The following is an 11,017-nucleotide window of genomic DNA, read 5'->3' as shown; positions in this document are numbered from 1 at the left end:
AACAGTAAGATTTCGGATTTGTCGGCGTTTAGTCTAAGACAGTGGTCCTGCATCCAAGTTGCTAATTCGGTCAAACAGTTCGTCAGTCTAGATTTGGAGTCATCATTTCCATCAATGGTGACCATCAGCTGAGTGTCATCAGCATAGGAGCACATTTCTACGCCCCACTTTTTGCCAATGTTTGCCAGCGAGGAGACGAATACGTTAAACAAAGTTGGGCTCAATGACGCCCCCTGGGGAACTCCATATTTTATGAGTCGTGGAGGGGATGTGTAGTCACCCAAACGTACTGATTGGGTTCGATCCGCTAGGAACGATTGTAGCCATCCCAATGCTTTGCCCAGTATTCCTTTCTCTGCCAGGATGTTCAACAGTTGGTTGTGGGGTACAGTATCAAAAGCCGCTGATAGATCAAGAAGTATCAGTGCGACTGTTCTACCCTGATCTACCCTGGTTCTGATACTGTCTGTCACCGCTAAGAGTGTAGTTTCGGTGCTGTTGTTTGTCCGGAACCCTGTCTGTGAATCATCCAGCAGGCCATTTGCTTCAAGAAATGTGGACAGACTTCTGTTGACTAACTTTTCCAGAACCTTTGATAAGTAAGGTAGCTGGGATATTGGTCTGTAATTGGCCGGATTGTTTACGTCTGCTCCAGCCTTCTTTACTAAAGGAGTGACTAGGGCCTGTTTCCATGAATCTGGAAATTCAGCAGAACTAAGGGAGAGATTGAGTGCTCTGGTAACTGCTGGACATATTACAGGAGTTAATTGGGAAAAAATGTGATGTGGACAAGGGTCAAGTGGAGAACCCGACTTGACCTCAAGCATAACCTTTTCTACCTCCTCTTCTGAGAACGGGCCGAAACCATGGCAACTGGTGTGTGCAACGGTTGGTACATCCTGTTCATGGATTTCGGTCAGGTGATCAGGAAAGGAGGCGTAGATGGTATCAATTTTTTCGCAGAAAAAGTCATTGAGCTTATTACAATTTTCCTGTGAGGGGGTAAGATGTAGGGAAAGATTAGTTGGGTTGCACAATTCTTTGACGATTTTAAAAAGCTCTTTTGAGGAATTTTTATTCTCAGATATTCTACGTGAGAAGTATTCCTTTTTCGCCTTTCTGATTGCCCTGTGATAGAGTGTTTGAGCTTTCCTGAAGTTATCTTTGGTCTCATCAGTTTTGGATAATCTCCATTTATGCTCAGAGGAAGTACAATTTCTTTTTAGAAGCTTAAGTTCAGGTCCGTACCATCTCTCATCTGTCTTTTCGCTGTGCCATTTCTTCTCCAGTGTACAGCAGATTTGCTTGGAGGCCTGGAGGTCTGCAGTGAACCAGCTGGCTTTCTTTTAGGTGTGTCTGAAGAGGGTTTCTTGATCGGGGCAAGAGTGTTGGCGCAGTTGTTAATCCAGCAACTGAGGTTGCTGGCGGCGGTGTCAGCGTCGGTGGGGTCGGCGGATGGGCTGTGGGCAAGGGTGATGTTTGGTTGGTCTTCTGTGATTTTGCTCCAGCTGAGGCAGGGTATCTGTTGAGTGCAGTGGTGTGTGGTGGGTTTTCGGAAGGTGAAGTGAATGCAGCGATGGTCGGTCCAGTGGAGTTCGGTGGTGTGGCTGAAGGTAATGTGGGGGCTTGCGGAGACGATGGGATCAAACTTGTGGCCGGCGGAGTGGGTGGGAGTTGTGATGAGCTGTCTGAGCCCGAGGTTGTCGATCAGGATGGTGGAGTAGGTGTCGTTGTTCTCAAGATGGCAGTTCAATTCTCTGAGGAGGATGTAGCCTGATGGAGTTGCTGAACTGAGGCCAGGGTCCGGGGGTTCTGTAGATGAGAGTTCCTCTGAGGGTGGTGTTGGGATCGGTGTGGATCTGGAAGTGCAGGTGTTTGGCAGAGCTGAGGGTGTCGTCGCTGCTGGTCGAGACTCCGAGGGTGCTCTTGTGGATGATGGCGATTCCCCCTCCTACTCCGTTGGTGCGGTTCCTGTGTGTCATCGTGTAGCCGTCCGGGAGGGCTATGGCGATGTCAGGTGCCAAGGATGCGTTCATCCAGGTCTTTGTCAGGAAGGCGACGTCCGGGGAGGATGTGTCGAGCAGGTCACAGAGTACGATGGCATGTTTGCGTGCGGAGCGGGTGTTCAGTAGTATGCATCTGAGGTGGTTGCGTCCTGTCACGGTGGGAAGTTTGGCGGCTCGGAGGCTGGTGAAGCCGCAGCTCCAGCTGGTGTGCTTATGGACGGCCAGGAAGCAGGTGTGTGATCGTCTGGTGTTGAGTGCATGGAGGGTGCTGGCATCGTAGCAGTGACAGGCGTCGTGGCATTCGTGGGGGCCAGGGGGCCTGGCACTGGGCATGGTCCAGGAACGGAAGGGCGCAGACGGGCTTGCCTTCGGCGCGCCAGAGGCGCGGCTGCGCGTGTAGAGGAAGGTCCTATTAGAATAATGACGACTTTTAACAGTGAGTCGAGTACAGTAAATAGTATTCTAACTAAGAACTGGAGTCTATTACAATGTGTTAGAAACTCTTAGCTATGATTTCCACAGGAGTAGAATGAAGACTGCTCCCAATGCCTAACTTGTAACCTCTCAGGCATTCAATTCACTGGATGATAAGAGGGACCCAAGGGAGGAATGAGAATTGGGAGAAAAGAAGAGACGGCCTTGACTTCCTTCATTTCTTTCTCTCGTCTAGAATAGTTCTATTCGCTGTGCGAGTTGGCACTGCATGTGTGCTAAAGTATGTTTCCTTACGAGAGTGTAAGAAACTGCATCAGGACACAATATACATTACACTTCCTTTTTAATCTTCCAGTAGCTGTTATCTCTAACTCAATTGAAAACACTAAATAGTTGTAGATGCTACAAACCCCAAGCATCTAAGGCTATAGATCTATTCTAATCTATATTCTTCCTGCAACAATCTTATTAAATTCTTTTGGCAATTTGTTCTTTTCTATTACACATAGCTCAACCTTCATGTAACTGTGCATAAGTCATTTCTCATTGATGTGCTATTATCATTGTTAGTAATCTTTGCATAGATCACAGGTCCCTACAAAAGGACCTGGAATCTGAGCACCCCCCTGATAGAGGTAGTTGTTCCTGAGGCGGAAGCCGGGAACTAGAGGGTTGTAATTGACGGTTGGGTGTGATTTTACCGTTGTTTTAAAATAATTTGGAGAAATGCTTGTTCTAGCGCAGAATTCGCCTTTTATGCTTCTTGTGCAATTTTTATCTTAATCATCTGCTCCAGCCCTACTTACCCCACTCGCTCTCCCAGTGGGTCAAGTACTCCCAGGCAGCCCAATTTGGGCATACCTGGACATGTGATCCCTCTCGTGGGCGCTCTTACACGGTCGCCATCTTGGGTGAGTGAGGTTGGCGGGCTAGTGATGCGCCTGACGCTTGCCTCACCCTACAAATGAACCACGCCACACGTTCGCGCAGCGGGTGTGCCTCTGGTGCGCCAGAGGCAAGCCCATCTGCGCCCGTCCGCGTTAGACCGGGTCCTGGGCCCTGCATTATCTCCACTAACACTCTTCAACCTCCATTCTACTCTAGGGATTTTCTTATGTATCTCAGGCGGTCCTCTCATTCGATTTGCACTCATACTATTAGTATGACGGACCCCCTTACTCACTGTCCTAGCTGCCCCTTCCAATATCAGGGACATGATCCCTGTCCCCCTCCAGTAGTCCCACTTAATATGGCCTTGCTTAATTGTCGCTTCCTGTCCAAACATGCCCCTGAAATTTATATGCTTCTTCAAGATGGTCACCTGGAGGTCCTGTTCCTCACGGAAACATGGCTCACACCGGATTCCAACTATGACATTGGGCGAGCCTTGCTCCCTGGCTTCCTGATTCAACGATTAGACAGACCCTCAGGGAAGGGAGGAGGAATTGCAATAATAATATGCAAAGACCATCTGTCCTGTCAATTTATTGACAGTCCGATCTCAGACTGCGAAAACATCCTGTTCCTCGTTCAGATCTCCCCCCTGAAATCTTTATCAGGGCTTTTTGTCTATCGTCCCCCGGGCCCATTAGGGCAATTTTGCAGCTCCCTTTTAGAAGCCTCATTCGCCCTGGCTAGTAACTTTACCATCTTAGGTGACCTAAACCTTCATTTTGACAACCCAGGCATTAAAGGGGCATCTGAGTTGCAACTTGACCTTGCAGCATTTCAACTTCACCTGCTTAATGACCAACCTACCCATTCTAAGGGCCATCTCCTTGACACCCTTATTTCTAACATCCCGGACCTGTAGGTGCAAAACCCTGTCCCCCTTCCTTGGACAGATCATGCTCTAATTCAAGAGAAGTGCCAATTTAAGAGACAAATTGGTCCATACCAGACCCAGACACACCAATCAAGAAACCACATCGACATTGTGGAATCTTCCTCCGGTCCAGGGACACCACCCTTGCGGGAATTGCTCGGTGTGTCCCCAGACCAAGAAAACTTTATCAGTCGATATTGGCACAACACGACCTTGGGTGCTGAAACGACACACGAACTGTAACAGCGATAAATTCATCTATCAAATCACCTGCCCTTGTACTTTGCGGATGACGCAGTCCTCCTGACACGCACACCCCAAAGGGGCTTCAAACCCTGTTAGACGCATTTCATGATTTTATGGACAGGCGCGACCTGTCCATAAATAATACAAAATCTTATGTGATCAGGTGAAGCTACACTTAAAAAAACAGTACCCTTTTGAGATGAACGGTATAAGGGTGCCACACTGTAAAACATTTTCCTAATTGGGTGTCCTGCTAGACCATCGGCTCAAATGAGCGGCACTTCTAAGCAAAAAAAGGGGCGAGGTGATTAGGGCAAACGCAGCACTGTTTGGATTTGCAGCTAGAATGGGTAATCGTCCAGTTGCAGCCATGCTCACAATCTATAGGGCCAAGAGTGTGTCAATACCAAGGTATGGCAGTGACATGTGGGGATATTGTGGGCTACAGGGCCTTCAGGTGACAGAAAATAATTTCTTGAAGCAGCACTTGAGCGTCCCAAAGGGGACAGCAAATCTGTCAGTTCACGAAGAAACAGGTATGCCACATATAAGTGATACCTTGGCCCTACTCTCCTTAACTTTTTGGCTATAGTGTTGGCTCAATAAGAATCTAGGCCTCACACACAGTATACTAAGAGAGGCTTTGAGCCTTGACAACAAGATTAAGATCCCCTGGTTAAAATATTTAAAAACATGTTTTAAAAAGTTGGGACGTCCTGATCTATTTTTTAATCCAGATTCTATCACCGGGCAGGATGTCGTGTTTATAAAGCCCTCCTTTATACAATCAAAAGCATGTATGATGTTTTTTATATCAAAAAGATACAATGAAAATAAGAATTTAAAAAGAATATAAAAAGAAAAAACTATTTGATAAAATAAAACAATAATGAAAATAAATGTTTTGACAAAATAAAAGAATGATAAGATAATTATAGTTGTATAATTATATAAGTATAATTATAGTTTTCACTGTTGTATTTTGATGATTATTTAAATGCATATAAACAATATTTAATGAGAAAATATAACAGGCTTTGAGGGATATATTCAGTATTGTGTTTTTCCTAACACCTTTTTTCCCTGGCCTAGACTATTAAACAGAGGTGGTCCCTTAATTCTTGCATCAACGTCTTCCAGTGTGCCACGTCCCTTTTCAGGCGGTCTAGTTGCGGTGATAGATTCTGAACCATGAATTCTGCCTCAGTTCTGATTACCACAATGCCTAGGAATTTAAAGTGGTCATGCACCTGAAGTTGGATCCCTGCAGGGGGAGCAGGTGCTGGACAGCCCGAGAGCATATATAGGAGGGATTTGTCCCAATTAATTCGATAACCCGAATATCCACACTAATAGGTGAAAAATGAGTAGGAGTCTGCTGATTGTGAAGCGGGGTCTGGTCGCATAGAGGAGAACATCGTCGGCGTATAGGGAGATCTTTTCTTCCCACAAACCATCCCCCTTGCTTCCCGAAGTCACTGGATCCGCTCGGACCCATGCCCCAAGTGGATCGAGTCTTATGGTCATTTTTGAATATCACAGATGGGAGTCCATCCAGACCACCAGCACTAGAGGCATTCACATTACTGATTATGTCAGAAAGCATACCGCCGTCTGAGTACTTGTAATCACTTCTACTGCAGATCTAGCCTGGAACGCAAAATATTTTTCAATTTTTTCCACCCCCAATATTGCACATATATAAAAGTGTACCAATCATTCTCACTTATCAGAGCCTCAAGAGAGGACTGCAATAAAAGGGTTACTGAGTTTACTAGCCGCCAAAAGCACTTACTATGTTTAACAACAATGGCAGATATCATTGACTCCCAATTTAACCTACAAAACTCCCTTCATTTTGTGGGCACATCATTTGTGATAGGCGATTTTTGTAGCTAACACAGCAGTTTTTTAGCTAACGTCACTAGAATTTGACTTGAAGTGACAACTACTCCTACTTACAACTCTTCTACCCACCCTGCAATCATCATCAAACCAACTGTTTTCTTTACTTCTTATACAAGTGTCTGAACGAGGGACCTCATTTACCAGTTTGATCTGGGCTAACAATTGCTTTGTTTTTGTTTAAATCTTTTTATTAGGGTTTTGCATTTCAAAGCCCCAGGTGGGGGTATTACATCAATCATATATCAGTTGTTTCACACATAGAAGGGTTACATAAAATCCACAAACATAACTCATCTTCAACATATGGATTCCACTCCGCCCGATGGGATTGTACATACTCGCTCGTGGACTTGCATGTAAGTAACCTGATTGTACAATAGTATGTCTCGTTGTGTTTTGTCCCTTGGGCTACGTACTGGCGGAGGCAGGTGTGAATGTCATCCCCGTGTGTGCCCATGTGATGCTTTACCAGATAGGCAGTTGCTAGCATTCAATGTGTATGTTGGTATCCAAACTGCTGACTGAAACTGAACTTGTAAATGTGGGGAAAACTTTTTCCTAGACCCTTAGGAGGGGAGAGCATGGAGGGCTGACGAGGGCGAGTGGATGTGGTGGGCGGAGGGTGTACGGGCCATTGGTCCAAGGGGCGGGGAGCGCAAGGGCCCTAGGGAGAGAGGGAGCATTCTGTTGGGGGTGGCGGGCAATTTCCCCAGGAAGGGCAGGCGCTTGGCATGTCACGTCCAGTCTGTCAAGGATCTCAGTCTCCTAGCATCTGATTAGGTGGATTGGGGTGTTGTGAGGAACCGCGGAACTGAGGCGGGGATGGCCTTGGTGTATCATCTATTGTTGTCTCTCGTTTAAATTGTATGAGCAGCTGTGCCCATTCTACGGAGATGGGATGTTTGCTAACAATTGCTTTGTTAACCCAGAATACCAATCCAACGCATCTTGACCCTTTTACAGGCCAAAATGCTCAAATTTCTTCATGGAAAAAGACTGCAATATATCTTCGGAAATCAGAACTCATATTCCCATATGGTAAACTACTTCAAGAGATGAGTTGATACTTGGACAGGGCAAAAAATATCTTCTCTGTACTCCAGACTAAAGGCAATCTGATCGCTAGGTCCCATGTCTAAAACTCAGAATTATTTTACTCAATGGAGCCAGCACATATTCAATTACCAGATTACTAGTACCATGTTTGAAAGTTCTCATAGCAGGAGTATCATCATTACACTGACCATTAACAATTATCATGTTCAATCGGACTAAACGAGACAGAACCTCTGCGTCTCCTTCGCTAGGAATTTCAGGAAAAGTGCTTTCAGGAATGTGTAATGCTAATCATACCCACATCAAGCTCTTTGAAAGTTGATCTTTCATTAAAATCTCCCCCTACCACCAACACAGCATCTCAATTTTCCCACAGCATTAACCATACTCAAAAATTCACCCTCTGGCAAGGGATAAATTGTAGGAACAAACGCATCCAGACAAATCATTTGTTTTAACCCCTCGTCATTGGTGAACAAATAAATTAAACATGCGCGGGCCCATACGCAAGTAGTTTAGAGTTTCATTACCTTCTTCCCACAGCAGACAGATACCAATATGAGCAGTCCCTCTTTTTGACCTAAGGCAACAAACCCCTCCACTGCTTGGCACTCCAACAACCAGGTCTCCTGGAGGAGCAACATAGGGCAATTTGTTAAGACCTCTCTGTGTTTTCCCATTTCTATAAACAATTTAAACCCATGAATGTTCCAAATCAGGAAACGACCCGGCAGCGGATGCCTTGACCTCTACCAGTCAATTTCATCAGCCACCCCACTGCTCCAAGAAGAAAGTAAGTGATACTTGAAGTTTTTGAGGAGGTGAATCTCTGTTCTATGAGGGATACAGCCCTGGCCACACTGTCCTCTCTCTCTCTCCTAGAGAGTGGTGAGGACGATGGGACCAACTTTGATGGCTGACATTGAGATATTATAATGGAACTTTATTGTAACTTTTCTTTCTTGCAAACTGTCTCGCTCCTACCAACTCCTTCTAGCACCTATTCTCTGGCCTGCACCGGGAAGGGGGGGGGGGGGGCAAGAAAAACCTGGTTACATTTTAGTCCTCCATGTTCATTTAGAAATGTGGGAAGTTCAGTGTAAGAGCCCTCCACTGATTTCCCAGCGGGTGCACATATTGCCTCACTTCCATCACAGAGACTAATGCAATTTGTCACACAAACTGAGCCTGAGGACTCCACTATATTCTGTGTCTCCACTGAAACAAACAGTACACTGGTTAGTTCTTACCCTGCAACCTTCCTTAAACCAACCAGAGCCAAATCCTTTTGAAGAAATCTTCCTAAATCTTTTAATATTGGCAAAAGCACTTAGCAGCATGGATCTATTTAGGGGATGACAAACTGAATGCTGCATTTTCCTTTTAGAATGCATCTTTGGGAATAACAATGGTGGTGTAAATTGCCGACAAGCACCTCCTGCCTGAAATAGGGAGGAATTGTTTGTATCAACACAGGATTTTCTTTTGTCAGCCTCACTACTCCAACATAAGGGTTAGGCAAAGATCGCCCCTTCAAATGTTTTAATTCTTTGCGTATTTTTGTGTGTATTTTCCTACGTTTGTCCCCATAAACCTTTTTGCCACCCTTGAACTTTCCTTGATTTCTTAAATGTTCCCACTTTCTTTCCCTCACCTCTCTGTGCCTTTCTTGCCCAGCTTCCCCTTAGCGGTTAGTTGTTTACACATCTTAGTTGTAGCCCTTGAAGCTTGCAGCTTGGAGGATCTAGGAGCCTGGCTCATGAACTCTATTTCATGTGGCCTTAAACAGCTCCTATGCTTTCTACCTACCCTCCCTTCCTGAGCTCTCCTTCTCACCCCAGGTCTCAACAACATAGTGAGGCTACACTTAGATAAGACCCTTTGTTGCCCAAAAATAATACTCTTTTTTTTAAATAAGGAAGGTACATCTAGAAACATATATCTCATAATTTATGGTGCGAGTTGATAAAGGGACCGGCTCAATAGGAGAGAAGGAGAACTAGGATCAGTGATAACACCAATTAAATCTCCTTCTAAAATCGCCTCCTTAGAACCATCCATTGGTGATTTACTAATACTTTGAGCAGTTGGATAAGCTTAACATTTCAAGTACTGTTCAAAACCAGTGCCTTTAACATTCCCTGAAAGGATGTTTGCATTAGGGAAAGGAGATTCCACATTGACAATTCTTGGGCAAAATCAGAAGCATTTCCCAGGGAATCAGTCTCGTTTGTTAGTTCATGCTTAACATGCTTATCGTCCTCAACGTCGCCGGTCCTTTTCCTGGGCCCAGTGGTCGAGTCTTGAACTCCTCGTGCACGGCAGAAGAAATACAATCCGATTGACCATTATATGGCGGCTCAGACAAGGTTACACCAGACCCAACTCCTCTCCAAATTATTCGGGAGGAAGGAGTTCCTGGAAGTCTGGCTCCTAGGGCTCCGCCTTCTGATATTGGAGTCCCTCAATCAGGTCGGAGAGACTTGACAATTCATACCCCTCAGAACCTCACTGACTAAGCTGTGCTCCTGATTGTATGTGGAAATCCTGTAAAATGTCCTGAACATTGGGAGTTGTGGGTTTAGCACTAGATGTTCACTGTTAATAAAGGGCCACGCTGCCTATTTGTACAGCTATGTTCCACTTTTCCTATTTTGCTGAGTAAACTTGTGCAGACCTCACATAAGCATACAAGTGGTCCGACTAATCTCTGCCACCATACAGTTGTCGATGTCATTCTGCGTATTAATTCGTGATTATATAAGGTCTGGCACATCCATCAGTACCAGGTATGGATTGAGTTCTGAAATAATATTAAAGTCAAAGAACACGGGCGTCCTGGCCTAACTCTATTGCTGTTGTCTGCAGGACTGTGGCAACATTTGTTTTCCTTTTGTACTGGCGGGTGTGAGTGGTGGAATCCCCTAATGCAGCCGACATCACATCCGGTCTCTTACAACCGCTCCTGGGGTTTTCCCTGCTCTCTGTTTAACCTGTAAAGAACATCACTGCATCAACTATGCTCATTCAAACAAGTGCACACACAAACAAGGTATATTTCCTTGCCATTGCAACCATGTCTCTCTTTCTTGTTGCACTGGTCAAATCACTGAAGAAGGTTCCAAAGACAAAACCAGCTACACTCAGGCACACTTGAGACCAATGGACAAACTATAACAATTATTCAGAACAGCATCAAGCTTACAAGTCGAGCATGATGCAACTCTGCAAGATCAACTATTCTTCCAACTCCAAATGTAAATGTAATAAATAATGCTTCTACCTTATTTACATGTGATTAACCATGGTTCTTAAGAAGCTGATCACATTTTGGGTAATTCCACCACTTGAAGGCCAGTGGGGTTGTGTATGAAATGGTGATATTAAAAAGGGGAGAGTACATTTATATGGTCAGTTTACCTAAAACAATATGCATTAATGGTTGTAGAAATGATCGACTTGAAAAAACGCAATGGCATATATGATACATTAGCAAGTGTTCTGCTCAGGAAGTAAAACGCCCAAGAACACAAAAGAGCAT

This window comes from Lissotriton vulgaris, unplaced genomic scaffold (assembly GCF_964263255.1).
Source record: "Lissotriton vulgaris unplaced genomic scaffold, aLisVul1.2 SCAFFOLD_1140, whole genome shotgun sequence".
In the NCBI taxonomy this organism is placed as follows: domain Eukaryota; kingdom Metazoa; phylum Chordata; class Amphibia; order Caudata; family Salamandridae; genus Lissotriton; species Lissotriton vulgaris.
The sequence above is the reverse complement of the archived record's forward strand: the minus strand, read 5'-3'. Positions refer to the sequence as shown.